Source organism: Amblyomma americanum, chromosome 1 (genome assembly GCF_052857255.1).
Source record: "Amblyomma americanum isolate KBUSLIRL-KWMA chromosome 1, ASM5285725v1, whole genome shotgun sequence".
NCBI lineage: Eukaryota > Metazoa > Arthropoda > Arachnida > Ixodida > Ixodidae > Amblyomma > Amblyomma americanum.
Window position 1 is genome coordinate 315,016,550 of NC_135497.1, and position 16,299 is coordinate 315,032,848.

Genomic DNA, 16,299 nt, shown 5'->3' on the forward strand with positions numbered 1-16,299 from the left:
ATAACGTCTGCTTAGTACTGTTGCCGTGTCCACAAGTGTTGTGCGAGGTTTTCTCTGAATGTTTTTCTATGACCTTTTTGCTGTTGCGTGCGGGTGATGTGGAGAGCAACCCTGGGCCCCCTACCAAACACTCGGATTCGCTCCAAGTCCTTGAATCTCTACCCTCTGATCCCGCGGAACAGATGAAAGTTATATATCAGTTGCTAAAGGACGTTCACACTCGTTCGCTGCAAAGCTCTATAGCTCAGACGGAATTAGCAGCTGACGTTAAAGATATTAAAAACGAACAGAAAGCCATTGAAAAAAAAATCAGTGATATACAGAACCATTTAGAAGTCTTAAGGAAAACTGTAAAAAAAATTGAAGAGGTCACCGACGAAATTTCAACCATTCGAACTCAAACAGATGAACTTTCCACCCAGGTCAGGTCATTACAATCACGACAGGATGAGCTGGATGACAGATCGCGGCGTAATAACTTATTTTCTACGGCCTCCCAGATGCCGACGAAAACTGGCAGGACACTGAAGAAAAACTGACTTCTATTCTTACCGACTGCCTTTCCGACTCCCTTTCCTCCCATGCTATTGAACGCGCGCACCGTTTAGGTACCTTCAGTACTTATAAATGTCGTCCGGTAATTGCCAAATTTGTGAATTTTAAACCGAGAGATTTGATCCTCTCTAAGCGCAACAGCCTAAAAGAAAGCAAGGTCACACTTACTGAAGGTTATTCAGTCGCAACACGCCTCGCACGTAAAAAGTTTCTCGATTTTGCGAAAAGCCAACCTGATTCTCCCACCCATAAGATGCACTACAACAAGTTACTTATGAACAAGAAATGTTAAATGTATGACCCAAACACAAACACCGTAATTAACATTGATACACGCAGCGCACGTGCCAGTTCAGCCTCTGCACCTAGCTCGGATCGCACGTCCTAGGCTTGCGCGAGGGGTAGTGGTCAGGTATCCACAGCATCAGTATCGGTTCTTTTTACTAACATCAGAAGCGTTCTTAACAAGTATAACTCTCTATCATCAGCTATCGACACTTGTTCCGCTATAATCATCGCGTTAACAGAAACTTGGCTCACTGCGCACGTTCGCGACACTGATATCTTTTTCGATGCTCATCGCTTTTCGTTCTTCCGCTGTGATCGGGGCACGCAGAGAGGCGGCGGAGTGCTTCTCGCTATTTCAAACGATATTCCGTCATCCTGTATACATGTCCAGACTAATCTAGAAATAGTATGGGCTGCGCTCACTCTTAATCACCTGAGGGTAGTAATGGGAGTATGCTACCCTCCACCTTCCTCGTCGCCTACGTTTAGTAACGAACTTTACGATGCTATTAATATCGTCGCAACACGCTTTCCTTCATCCCCACTATTCTTATTCGGCGATTTCAATTTTTCGAACATAACATGGAATACCGACTCCCCTTTAATGTCCCCGTTCTCTTCTCAAGGTCGCGAATTTTTAGATGTGTGCTCAGTATTCTCGCTAGTGCAATTGTACACACAAGCAACTAGAATAACTGACAGCGCGTCGAATACACTAGATTTAATCTTGACAAATCGATCTGACATAGCCTCACCTATTACATACCTGCCGGGCATCAGCGACTACTTGCTAATGCAATTTGACATTAACCTAGCCCCTCCAATTTCTAATCGAAAGAAAAAAATTATACGCGAGTACAACAAAGCAAATTTTCATGCGATAAATAATTAGCTCTCTTTTTATCGATGTTTTCTTTGATAGCTTTGATAACCGTAGTGTTGAAACTAACTGGAGCATGTTCACAACTAAAGTCTCCCAACTCACTGAACAATGCATCCCTCAGCGCACTGTTACCACCCACTCAAACGCTCCCTGGTACAATAATCACATTAAGCGCTTATCTAACAAAAAGAAACTCCTCTATCGCATCGCAAAGCTCTCCCCAACTAGTGAGCGTTGGGCTTCGTATACGGCAGCTTCCAACACGTATGTTCAGGCGCTCAAAGACGCTAAAAAGCACTTCCACTCGCATGTTCTGCCCTCTATGTTAACGACCAATGTGACAAAATTCTGGCGGGTCATTAATCCTTCCACCGATGATAGCATCGCTTTATCCGACCCGTTAGGCAACCTCATTCGTTCCGATATTTGTGCCACGATTCTGAACCATGCATTCACTGACAACTTTACAGCCATGTCTAATGTACATATGCCACCAACTCATCACTTCAACTATGTATTCATGCCACCTATAGCTGTTGCTATTCCTGGTGTCGATAAGCTTATTGATGCACTCAATGTTCATTCCGCTCCAGGTTACGACTTCATTAACCCAAAGTTCTTAAAAGCACTTCAGCTTATTCTTCCATTATACTAACCAAACTTTTCCAGCAATCCCCTGACCAATCAACGCTGCCTACCGTGTGGAAAATCGGAAAGGTGGTTCCAGTCTACAAATCCAGCAGCAAAGCTTCCCCTAATAATTATCGTCCCCTATCCCTTACCAGTACTTGCTGCAAAATGCTTGAACATATAATATTCACCAACCTCGTTAACTTCCTCGAATCTAACTCCTTTTTTACCTCGGCGCAACACGGCGTTCAAAAATCTTATTCTTGCGAAACACAGTTAATATCGTTTACATATGCATTGCATCATATTCTAGACCTATCATCATTAGCTGACTGTATATTTCTAGACTTTTCAAAGGCTTTCGACAAGGTATGTCACAAACTTTTACTTCACAAACTAAAACAACTGAATATTGACTAACTTATTGAAATGGATTGAATGTTTTCTACTTAATCGCTCACAATTTGTTTTTGCTAACGGTTTCAACTCCAGTTTTACGGAGGTGTCTTCCGGGGTTCCACAACGTTCAGTTCTTGAACCCCTACTGTTTCTAATTTACATTAATGATCTTCCCTCTCTTGTTAACTCTCATATTCACCTATTTGCTGATTATTGCGTCATTTTTAGAGAAATAACCAACGCTAACGACGTTACACTACTCCAGTCAGACCTCAACACAATCGGGCACTGGTCCCTCTGTAATGCCACTGGCCCTGAGGGATAATGTAAATAAAAAAATAAAAATTTTAATGCAGAATGACTTTAGTGACTTTTACCCGATAGTTTCCTGTCCATATATGCGAGTAGGATCTTCTAAAAAAATGTCAGACATCTTAGTCTCTAAAGTAATTGAAAGAAAGCGTCCAATGGGGTCGTAATTAGTACATCCCTAAGGTTCGCTGTCCTCCTTGCCTAATAATGCAATTTTGGAGTCGATAATAACATTCCGATACCCTGGACGACCAACTCATGCCAAGGTAGTATATAGCAGTCACGGAAAGGCCAAAAGGTGTGTTCACTTTGAAGCATCATTATAGGTAAAGAAAGTACTCATATTGATATGATTATAAATTATTTCTCCGTAAAGCTAAATCTTATCACTATTCAAATACATAATTTGTGTGCTGTTAATTGCATTTGGGCTAAACTGACGCGTTTTTAGAGAATTTAGGCAATTAATATTTCATCAACCATTGTCGTCACCGCCGCCACCACCAGGTGAAGATCACCCCCACCCCAGAGACCACCAACTTGCCCCCTCCCTCCCCCCCCCCCCCCCCCCCCTACCACTTCTGTTCCGAGAATATAGTTCCCAGATAATATCTTTAAGAGACAGCACAGAAAAGCTGTAGGATGGTGAGCTCGTTTTCTCAAGGTGCATTTGCTGCAATTATTGCTTGTTTCATGAGTGTGACACCAAAGGCCGCCTTCAGTTCTGCCTCTACCGGTATGCTAAGATGATGCTTCTTATTCTTGCCCCTCTAGAAATTGTGCAGTCCTCATAACCCGGGTATTCTGCCCTAAATGCTGATATTTGGTCAGAATCAGAATACGCATAAAACTTTGTTCTGCGGCTCTAAAATTATATGCTTCAAGCTTTCTGAACACGATATGATGCTGTATAGAATCGAATGCCTTCCGAAAATCTAAGTAAATCTCAACTGCAGCTAATTTAGCTTCAATGTTACGAATTATGTTGTCTTTAGTGCGCAGGAAGGCCATTTCGGTCTATTTGCGTTTCTGAAATCCTCACAGCTGTTCAACAATAACTCTCCTTGACGATAAAAAAGTACGGAATCTTTTATATAGGACACGCTCTGCAATTTCGAAGAACAGCGATAAGACTGAGATTAGCCTGCAATTCAAATTATTGTATTTACCACCTCTATGTATTACAGTAGGGCAAGCAATTTTTAATCTCTGTAGGAAAACACTAGGACCAGTATCTGATTGTAAATATGGGTTAGAGGCTCTGCGATATCCCCTGCAACTGCCTCAATCGGTGGGGCTTTAATATCATTTTCGCCAGCAGCGAAATTGTGAAGGGATTTTAAAAGAGAAATAACTTCGACTTCCGGTGTAGCAGCAAGAGATATATTGTCACTTACGGCATATTTCATAGAGCAAAAAGGGCTGCGTTCTGGTTGGTTATCGGGCACGGTCATTGGAGCTCTGGCATTTATGAAATTATTTTCAAACAGACTCGATAACGATTGGCGTTAATATATTTTTTCATTAGTTTCTAGTTCTTATGGTAAATGATTTCTCGGGGTATTGGTCATGTCACGCAAAACCTTCCACGTTCTGCTCCTATTTTGCGCTAATTTTTCAAATTTATGTTGAAGAAAACATAGAATTGAGTTTTTTTATATCTGAATTCAACCTTTTCCTGAAGCGCATAAATTAATGCACTGTTTCAACTTCATGTGTTTTGCGATAAAGGCTAAACTTTTTTATTTCATTTGATGTCCTTGTAAATATCCCTAGTGATCCATGATTTTCTCGCCGCCGCGGTGGCCGAGTGGTTATGGCGCTCTGCTGCTGGCCGGAAAGACGCGGGTTTGATCCCGGCAGCGGTGGTCGAATTTCGATGGAGGTGAAATTCTAGAGACCCGTGTGCTGTGCGATGTGAGTGCACGTTAAAGAACCCCAGGTGGTCGAAATTTCTGGAGCCCTTCACTACGGCGTCTCTCATAGCCTGAGTCGCTTTGGTACGTTAAACCCCCATAAAACAAACTATTCCTACATCACAAAGGCCATCAGCCCGGCAGTCGTGGAGAGTTTCATGAAACTTCACGAAAGTTATGTGACGTGAAATAAATGCCGCTAACATCTTGTCAACGAAGGACGCGTAACGGCGCAGGCACAAGGAAGTACTAAACGCGGTTGAAGCGAGACAGGCGAGATCAATAGTGCGCTTCATTTGTAAAAGACACGGGTGTCAGGGAACTGTGCGGCTTCATCCGACCCTTGAATTGTAGGAGCAAACAAATGGAGGCAGTGACCACGCTGTTGATTAAATAACAGGACAATAAAGAAGATAAACCTAGCCATGGATCAACTATATTTCCGGCAGCCAACTAAGGTTCTTAGCACTGCTAAGAATGCCCGGTTAAGAACAACCCACAAAGGAAATGTGCGCGCTTTTCATGGTTAGAAAGTAGTCCACTGCACTTCAAAAACGCATTAACGATGGGCAAACAAAAGCTGGAACAACCTTTTGTTAAGGCCAGGAGAGTTCGCGGAGACGAAAAACACGTCCCATGTTCAAAACGTGCGATACGGGGAAACTGTGATAAAGCAAGCGGCTCACGTATTAAGGGCACTGATACTGAAACCGACGAAGGTCCTAATCCTTTTATCGAACACTCCGGAGTGGCACTTGTGCCGATACTAAAAATGTTTCCAAAAAGTACATTGGAACGCCAAGTTAATCTCAGATAAAAATCTGTGATCTCCATATCCAGCAATTCTGGAAAAAAGCATTTTTGACCGGGTAACCTTTCATGAACGCAGTCTTATTTTGTACAATATAAGATTTCATTATAACAATCAATATATCCGCAAATCAACCGACAGAAGTCCTGTATTTTTTTTCTATTCACGTTTTTGCTATCGTCAAACGCGTTCCCAATTGGTTTTCTACGACAATCTTAACTGTTCGATGCGATCGCTGGAGAACTTTAAAAAAATATTTTGCTACATATTAGAATAATGAACCATTATCTTCAATATTTTAATAACAATGTCTTACAATTTTCTAATTTTCAAAATTTTTGCACGACAAAGCTGGACTTGCGTACAGGAGCACTCGTGATTTAATTTTTTTTTTCTACAAATGCGGCGCATTCTCAAGAGGCTAAGAAATAAGCAGTACTATCTCAGCACACAGGTAGTGCCAGATAAGGGGGCGGCCTTTGGTATCCTCACCTAAGAAGCAATAACTCCACCAAGCGCATCCCGGGAACAGGAAGCTGGAAGACGCCGTTCCAAAAGCTCTCCTAGGCTATCAGGCCCTAGAAATACGATCTCGCGAAATTACTGTGACTTCACAGGAGCGGCAAGAATGAACGGTAGTACGGAGGGGTTGTTGTGGTGACGTTGGTGGCAACGGCAACGATCGATGAATCATTCTAAATTCTCTGGAAATGCGCATCTTCGCTATACTACCTCGAACTTATTACTGTGTCAGAACAACCTAAATGCATTTAGCAGCTCAGAATTTATATCTTTGGTTAGTGATAAGATTGAGCTTTACGGTGGCAGTTTATAATCCCGTTGATGGGCGCCTTTATTTAGAATGCGGGTTCAAAGTGCTCACACACTTTGGTCTCTCCGCGACTGCTGTATACCACCTCGTCACGACAAGAGACTGGGTCGTATAGGGTATCGAAATATCGACTCCTCTGTTGCATTTTAGAGAGAGATGAAAGCGAACTTAATGGCGATTTTAATTACGGTCCCCTAGATAGGTTGCTTTAATATTTTTAAGTGCTAAGATTGCAGATACTTTTTGAGAAGTTTAAACTCGATAACCGTGGACCAAAATCATCGTAGAGAAGGCCCCGAAGTCATTCCGCATTATAAATGCGCCCATGCGGAAAAAGCTATTTACGGAATGAAGCGAATCTCCACAAAATCTTCAGGGATCTTTAGAGAGATAACGAGAGCTCTGGTAGAGGCCGTTCTAATATCCCGCCCCTCACGAAGAGTCCAGCTTCATATTTTCAAGTCTAGTAGAAAACACAGTGGAAACGCAACGAACAGAGCTACAAGTAATCAATGAAGAACCCCGGAACGCCCATGATAGAGAAGCTCTATCGCTATATATCAGGCTGACTGTCATTAATTAAAGTAATTTTGAACAGAATCAATGCCTCTACACAGTGCAAAACTAGCAACCACTACACTTAGATATCTCGAAGCACGATAAATTTTCTAATGAAATAATTATCCACGATTCGGCCAGCCTGGACGTCCGAAATATGTACGGCAATCTCGTGACAAAAAACAACGGCGGACATTGGATGCGATTGATGCGGAGGGGGAATTCTTTAACATTGCGACTCCGATCGTGTGAACGATTTGGGTCGAACTGAATTCACCCACACCAGCTAAAATCAGCCTCCGTTTCACAGTTCATTTATTTACATGGCGCTCATTAAGTTAAAATAAGGTGTCCAGCGGCCATTAATTTTCCTCCACGGTGGTGGCTCTGAGATTTCCACTTCCTACACCTAGGCTTCAAACTCATAATTACCTGAAATAGGGCGGTGGATGAGATTAGGAAATTTGCGGAGATAAAGAGGTTGAGGATGGCACACGGAAAAGTTGAGTGAAGAGATATGAAAGAGGTCTTTGTCCAACAGAGAGCGTAGTCAGGCTGATGATGACAACGATTATGAAAAAATGACCGGCCCTATTTACACTTGGCACCCATGCTATTTGGAAGCCTGTCAGAGCTGCGAACTGAATCATAATTTCATTTCAATCTTGCCTATAGCATTTTTGATGTGTTAAGTGCAGATCGACACTTATCACACATATTTAACGGTCACTGCAACGGTCTCCACAGAGGGTAAAAAAAAAGCAAAAGTGTCATTGATGTTATGAAGGAACCCAGCTCAAAAAGTATGGAACATAAGACAACAGTCAAATACAGCGCTGTTGAATCGCCCGTCATTCCCCCGTAAAAAAATTGATCTATCTTATGAAGCAGCAGAGATATTGGCGATTCAAAAATATCATCCTTTCCCCTTGAAATCATACACAGTGAAGATTATTGTGTGGCAATACTATCTGACCCCTTGGTTCAATTTTTTCTTTTTTTTTGCCAGTCGATGGGCGCCCTTGCTCGGGAGTAGAGACCAGAAGAGAGAAACGAGCTGCTGTATCGAACCGGCCGCTGCGCCCCTGCTCCTCAGTTATGAGTAATGGTTCCTTCATTTTTTGACGCGCTGTGTGTTCTGTGCTCTTTCTGGTTCATCTCGGAAATGATATGAAAAACGTCTTCATACGCAATGAAAACCCACAATGAAGTGAAGAAAGCGCAGGGCATCACCCGCTATCTCTGGATGCCCGAAGAGATAAAACAGCAATATTTAACCAGCTAGCCTTGCCGGCGCACCGCCGACAGCACAGCACTGCGGCCGAGAAAGTTGAGGCTGTCATGTGTACATTGATCTGGCTTTCTCTTTGTAGTTTGCAGACCTGATATCTAACCGGCGAAATACCGCAGCAATGTAACAATAGCTTCAATCATATATATGCAGCAGTAGAAATGCCCCGAGTTTTATAATCACAACTCAAGACACGACTGGTGCGCTTCGTCCAGTCGTGTCTTGTGATTGTAAAACTGAGAGCACTTTTGTACTACAGTTATGAATACACACTAGCCCCAGCTGTCGCCTTGATGTCTATGCAGAGCTGTCTTTCTTGTGTTCCCTTTCGAAAAGCGCCTCAAAGGCACGTTTCACTTTGTGTTTCAGGTGTAGTTGACAAGGCGATTCAAGGAAAACAGCTCGGAGCAGTCAGCAGCCAAACAGCGGGCTGTCGCAATAAAAGCTGTCGGCGACATCTTTGCCCGCGATGCAAGGCTGGCACAGAGCACGAAGGCTGTGGCTACAGTTTAATAAAAAGTCCCAACCAATCACTCACTGTAATCTTTTGTGCACCCAGTCCTATCATATGGGCATAGGCTCGCACTGCAGCCGCCTGGAGGGCCTAATTAAATGTACGTATGCCAAGCAGTGAGCAGATATTCACAAGCAATGAATACGCATGTGCGGTCTTTGTCAAAGCTATACAGCCCAGGCGGACTGCTTCTGAGCCCAGCATCGCGGCTCCTCTTGCATACTCAGGGACCCTAACCTCACGAAGGCAGGAGGAACTTAAATCCTCAACCATCCCTAACTGAGGGCTGGCACATGTTCTTAAGAGCCCCACTACATGGCTTACAAGCAAACCCTTTGGACTGCATAGTTTTGGCAAAGGCTGTACCTATCACAACCAGATAAACTTATTCCAACTCAAAGGCAACCATACAGGATTGCCGCGTTCCACTTGCGTAAGCGGGGCACGAGTGTTTGCGCATTGTTTGGCTCTTGATCTTCTCGTGTTTGTTTTTCCTTATTTGGTTTTTGCACGAACTTTTTTATATTATTTACCTTACATGCATGTTTTCGACGCATGGCCCATTTTCATAATTCCGACACTGTTACCTTTTCCTATTATGAAAACGCGCACTAAATACGGTCAATGCGCGTGAAATACTGGCAAAAATAATAATGTACTAATAATGTGTTTAAATTTCTGCTTGCCCAGAAGAAAATGAAAAGTGCTGCCTCAGAAGAGCTTCTTACTTGAGCAGCTTGACGGGGCGGCTGCCCCCGTGAACAGCAATGAACTGCTTGTGCTAGAAACAAGGCATGATGACCTGTACGTTACTCACATCACAGGCATTACAGGTATGCCCCTTATATCAGCGAAGAAAGCCGACGATTCTTCCATTATGGTTTATGGGGGATTTAACGTCCCAAAGCGACTCAGGCTATCAGGGACGCCGTAGTGAAGGGCTCCGGAAATATCAACCAACCTGGGGTTCTTTTACGTGCACTGACATCGCACAGCACACGGGCCTCTAGAATTTCGCCTCCATCGAAATTCGACCGCCGCGGCCGAATCGAACCCGCGTCTTTCGGGCCGGCAGCCGAGCGCAATAACCACTCAGCCACCGCGGCGGCTTGATTCTTCCATTAGAAATAATATTCACAGAAAAAAAAATGCTTTTTAATAAACTCCTAAAATACGCTGAACTTTCATGAACTCTAAACCTAAACTCCAACCAGTAATTAAATATTTCCAGTTTTAGAATGTTTGAAGGCGAATTAACTGGAACTGTGGCGTCGTCCGTCAGTGTAACAGGAGCTTAGTTTTATGGTTTGTTTAATCCTCTAATTCATTACTTTAATTATTCCACTTATAGCCTGTGCTGCACTTTTATTCCTCTGGTTTATTTTTTTAAATTGTATCCGTTAATATATTGCGTTTGCAGACCTCCTGCTTTGGTTTTGCCATATTTAACCACGTGAATAAGATTTTTCTTATTGCTTCCTTTCAGTAACTCTTTCAGAGCTTTTCGTTCAAGTTACATTCATTTCTGGGAATACATGATTAATCAGTAGGATGAGCACTTTTCAGTATGGTAGCTTTAATATAAAAAAAGAGATGACTCGTAGTAATATGACTTCGCCAGGGGCTGCAAAATTATGTAATAACCGCTGCGCGTTACCTAATAGTGTTCAATAAAGGACTCGTAACCGCGAAGGCAAGAGTCGCTCAGGGTGCAAAAATCATTCCGAAGTTTGCAGAATGAACAGCTTAAAAGAAAAAACGGGCCCGTCCGGGATTTGAACCCGGGACCTCTCGCACCCAAAGCGAGAATCATACCCCTAGACCGACGGGCCGCTTTTTTTTTCCTTTATTGCATGGAAGAACTTCTGTAGAAAGGAGGAAACTTCAATCAGACTAGTCGCGTCTCAAGTTACCGGGCTGCTTAATATAAGCCCCCCCATAGCCCTAACTCACCACTACATCCCCATCAAAACTTCAAAATTCAGGGAGGCACACACAAGCATCTAGGCACGGCAGCCAGCTTGGAGGTTCGTCGCGAGCAGCATATACACTCCTCACCAACGCACACTGTTCCCGAAACATAGATTTGGACGATCTTGGTGGCTCGGCATGTCTGTCCATCATACGGCTTTTCCAAAGACTGAATAGTCCCATCAACACAAACACGTCATAAGGCACAACAGAGGTTTTGTCAACAGGCAGAAATCTAATAGTGTATGGTGTAATTTCAATGTCCTTCTTAAGAGTTCGTTGTAGTATGTCCCAAAAGAACATGGCATCACGGCACAGGATGAAGCAATGATCAATTGTCTCAGGCACGTTACAGAGACGACAATTCACATTCCGGAGTACAAACATCCCCTTGTCATTAAGAAATGTCTTGACAGGCAGCGTCGCTGTGTGTAGTTTGAAAAAGAACGTTTTAGCGGCTCCCTGAATGCACATCCGCCTAACACGCTTTAGAACACTGATGTCCAAAGACCCCAGATAAGGCTGCCGATACAATGGTGTAGGGAACAAATACTCAGTGAGAGCCTGGGTACATCTGCTTTCTCGAGAGGCTATACAGGTAATCTAAAGAGAAGCGCACAGTGAGAAAATTGAAAGTGTCAGCAACCTCCTTAAGAAATCCCCATAAAGTCCCCTCACGAGGCTGCACAGTCGGTTGCGAATAAGTAAGGCAAATGAAAACTAAGCCGCCTAATGAGCACGGCTACCAGAAACGGGGTCGTGTGCCGATTTGAAAAAGAAAAAACGGGAAACGAGTTGATGCACGAACAGGTGAACAAGGCCCACTCCACCACCCTCTAAGGGAAGGAACAAGTTGTCACGCCTCATCGGCTCCCATTGAGAGCGCCAAACGAATGCTGCAAATATTCTATGTATTGCTTGCACCTTCCTCCTCGCACAATGCAGGACTTGAAGGACATACGCGAGCTTTGCAAACAAAAAAAATGTTACAGACCTGTGCCCTCGCAAACACTGAGAGTTCCCTACCATCAAGCCTGTGTTTGCCGCCGTAGAGTTACAGTTTGTGAATCCCAGTAGGCTGTACTGTTGCGAACTTGGTGCAGCGGAACGCCTAGGTACTCAAGAGGGCTACAGTTCCAGCATATACCACCGAACTGGCTTGGCCTAGTTCCCCAATGACCCAACCAAAAGCCTTTGGATTTCTCTAAATTAAGAGCCGCGCCTGATACATCGCAGAACTGTTTAGTCAAGTTCAGAGCCTCGAGTACACTCTTTTTGTCAGAACAAAAGAGGGCGACATCATCAGCGTAAGCTAAAACTTTAACTTCACATTGAGCCAGAGAGAAACCGCGGGATAGCTGCGCTGTTAATTATACTGAGACAGAGGGGTTCCAGATATAGAGCAAACAACAATGGAGACAGTGGACATCCTTGACGAACAGATGCTTCTAGTGGTACTGGTTTCGTTAGCTCCTGATTAACAATAACCCTTGTATAGGAGTTCTTATAGCACAGCCTTATGCCTTTGAGCAAGACGTCACCAATATTTGCATACTCCAAGACCGCGAACAAGAAATCGTGCCGAACTTTATCAAACGCCTTAGCCAAGTCAATTTGAATCAGAGCTACTTGGCCTATCTCATCTGATACTGTCTCTAATACTGAACGTGCAAATGTGGATATGTGTTTGAATACTGCGGCCTCTAATACCACAGACCTGATGCGGACCTATCAAGTCCATAATGACAAGCTGCATACGACTGCTAAGAACCTTGGCAAAAATTTTGTAATCAACATTGCAAAGGGAAATTGGACGATATCCCCTCAACAGTTTTCAACCGATTAGTATCTTTGCTTTTGGAATTAATATTGTGTGCCCAGAATAAAAAGTGGGAGGCAGGACACCCACATCATAAGATGCTTTGAAAACTTCCATCAAAACAGGCACTAGGCAAGGCGAAAATGTTTTATAGAATTCGCTAGTAATACCATCTGGCCCAGGAGATTTCTGGCTCTGCAGGGCAGAAATGGCTGATTGAATTTCATCCAAAGTGATAGGTCCCTTCACTATAGCACACTTCTCATCATCAAGTCGAGGGAAGTTTCCGAGCAAGGAACTGTAATCGAAACCCTGACTTGGATCTTCGCAACTGCCAAACAGCTTCCGATAATAGTCGAAGAAAGCAGCAAGAATACCAGGCGCATCACTGTATGTGCAATCACCATACTGAATTTCTAATATTTCCTTCGCAAGAGCATTCTCTCTTTCATCACTCAGGGCCGACGAGAAGGTTGCTCATCAAGAAACCTTCGGGACCTAGATCGTATCAAGGCCCCCTTATATCTGTCTGTCGCAAATTGTTGAAGCTGTGCTTTACGTTATTAATCTCTTCGAGATAGGTACCCGGGCTTACCCTCTCTAGCTCATGTAGCTCCGTTAGGGGTGCGCCCAAGCTCACGAAGGTGGTGTCTCTTCAGGAAAGCGATTCTTGCTGAGGCCTCAATTGCCCAGTTTTTGATCTCCTGTTTAAACAAGTCCCACTTTTGAAAAATGGAAAGATCACGGCGTGACCATACGTCCTTCAAACACGTAGGTACAGCACGCTGAAAGATTTCGTCTGAGAGCAGACAGTTATTCATCTTCCACAACTTCCATCGAGGGTGAAGTACATGCCGAGTGTACTTTCCTATCTGAAGAGACACCATACAATGGTCACTGAAGAAAATGGGCCGCACCCAGTAGCCAAACACACTTGCTAATGCGTCAACAGAAACGTAAATTCTGTCAAGGCGAGCATTAGAGGAAAACTGAAAATGAGTGAAATGTATACTGTCGCCTTTTTCCTGCCCCACATCCACAAGACTATATTCAGAAACCAAATCGGTAAGTAATGCAGCACTATGGTCATATCTCTTACATACCACTGAACGGTCCTCATCCCTACAAACGCAATTAAAATCTCCCAACAATATAATTTTGTGGTCCGTGCACAAATGTTCAACTAATGACAGAAAAAAAGCCTTCTATCGCGCTGCTTTGTGGGGGCATAAACACAAATAATCCGCCACTGTACACCTGAAATTGTGAGATCACAGCATATAAGTCGCCCCTCGTCATCTATGCAATAAGACATGGCTGTCATCTCTAGCGTGTTCGCCAGGAATAGCATACAACCTCCGGATAAGCCTCTCGCGTGGCTAACAATAACGCTGTATTCCGCCAAAAAAGGCTCAAGAGCAGCTGCTGTCTCTTCATCAGAGGACAACTTTGTTTCCTGGATAGCGGCTACACACACACTCCATTTCTTCAAGAGATGCCGTACCTGCTGTTGCCTCCTACGATTACGCATTAACCTAACATTAAGGGTAGCGACTTGATATGCTGCGACGCTCGCCATTTTGGTGCCAGTCTTAACAAACGCCATCCCCTGGAATGTGGTGGCCCACCGCCAAATTGGCGGCCTCTCGGGCAGACATCGCTTTCCTCTTTAACACCACCCTTCCCGTGGCCTCTACACATTGTGCCTTCTGGTTAGCGCCATCGATACACACCTCTTCAGCATCTGCAGGACGTTTCAAAGGTGCGGTGCTGTCCATGTCTTCCTCTGAGACAGCCAAGACCTCGGCCCACGAACCCGAGGGGAGCACATCACTCGCTGCCACACTGACAGCCGACAGAGAACCTGACACGCCAGTGATCGACGCCACACACGTCTCACCGTTACCCTCCAACGACGAAGCAGAATCAGCATCAGAGTAGGATCGGCGAGCATTCACTGGCTGTATCGCCTCGGCTGACTCCACAGGAGGCATATCCGGACGTTGACCTGTGGCAACGAGGTGTTCCTGTGCAGCAAGCACAGCAGACTGTAACACTCACGGGGGGGCCCGGGGTCCGGCGGTTTTCGTCCTGGAGGCGTGGATGCTAGATGGCCAGTCGCTTCATATTCCGTGTTGTTTTGAGGTGTTGAAGTCTTCTGTTCCCCATCTATTCGATGCTCATGACTTAGTTCTCCGGTCGCGTCCCACAACCTCAGACCACATCCATAATGTGTTCTGATGCCACGTCATCTTCCCGTGACCACTGGCCTTGACGCAGCCTGTCAGCGTAACTCAAGACACAGTTCTCCGCAGTATGGCCAAAGCGTCGGCACTGAGTGCATCGAGGCGTGCGACACTGGCGCCGGACATGTCCAACCCGGCTACATCGGAGGCACAGTGGAGGTCTCCCTGGGATAAGGACTAATGCCTGCACTCCATAAACATTAAGTGTGTGTGGAATGGTGCTAGCTGACACTCCATCCTTGAGTGTGAGGGAGAGTTCACGGTTCGCCGTTTCCATATGCTCCATCCCTGGGCACCGCCACTTTTCACGCTCCACAGACTGGACCGTGCCATAAGGCTCTAATGCTTCCACAATCCTCCGGTGTTCCATATAGCGGGGAAGCCAAAGGAGCTTAACCTTGACGTTCTTAGTATCCGGGTCAAACACCATGCACCGCAGTCCTTTGACAGGAAACTCCGCTTTGTTAACAAGCTTCTGTTTGGAAGAACTACTCTCGCAGGTAACCATCCACACGTGGCTCATTTGGTATTGACCAATGCACAAAATTTCCCGGAGATCCAATATCTGTGCGAGTGCGTCACGGAAGTCAGGTGCTCGGTACGGGCGACCCTTAAGGTCAGCATGCAGGAAAACGGTATTAAGGACAACATTACCGGTTGGCAATCGGGGAAGGACAACTTTGTACCAGTCCGTAGTGTCCTGAGACGTCGGTAGACCTCGGCCAACGGCCGATGCGCTGTTTCCAGCATGGAGCATGTTGAAGCACAGCCGCTCAGAACGGCTTCTTCCTCTTCCCCCAACGGGCCGCGCAATGGGCTTGTGCAACCAACCATTATATGAAGGCGTATTTCCGCAAGAAATCTTAATCTGGTATTCAAGCTTCTTTTTGTTCTGATTTCTAGGCCGCAATTCATTCCATATCTAAAGAGCCCTCTGCGGTTGCCATTAATATTCAATAGGCTTAGTGTCAGTTGCAGCGCACTACACATTCGTCATCTTTACACCCGGTGTGACAACCAACTTGCAAGCTCTTTAATTTCTTACCGCTATCTTTTCAACTACTATAATGAGGGCCTTGACAGATACCGGAACTTTGCTCCAGCAAAGGTGGAATAGAGAAGGTCACGTGACACGTGCGCCACGGAGTCGCATCTACACGTTACTGTTGCTGAGCGCGCTTTTCGAATGGCGCACGAGATGGCCTAAATTTGTGGAGCCACAGCACCGAGGACGAGCGCGTGTTCGTAATTATAAATATCGATATGGTATTAAT

The 16,299-nt window shown here is 44.7% G+C and overlaps 1 long non-coding RNA gene and 1 other non-coding gene across 2 annotated transcripts in view; both read right to left on the reverse strand.

Moving 5' to 3' along the window:
* Positions 1-16,299, reverse strand: part of LOC144098751 (uncharacterized) — a 389,833-nt gene that overhangs the window by 45,618 nt on the left and 327,916 nt on the right. The window lies entirely within an intron of this gene.
* Positions 10,750-10,821, reverse strand: TRNAP-UGG (transfer RNA proline (anticodon UGG)). Its single transcript has one exon. It is a non-coding gene; the product is annotated as a tRNA-Pro (tRNA).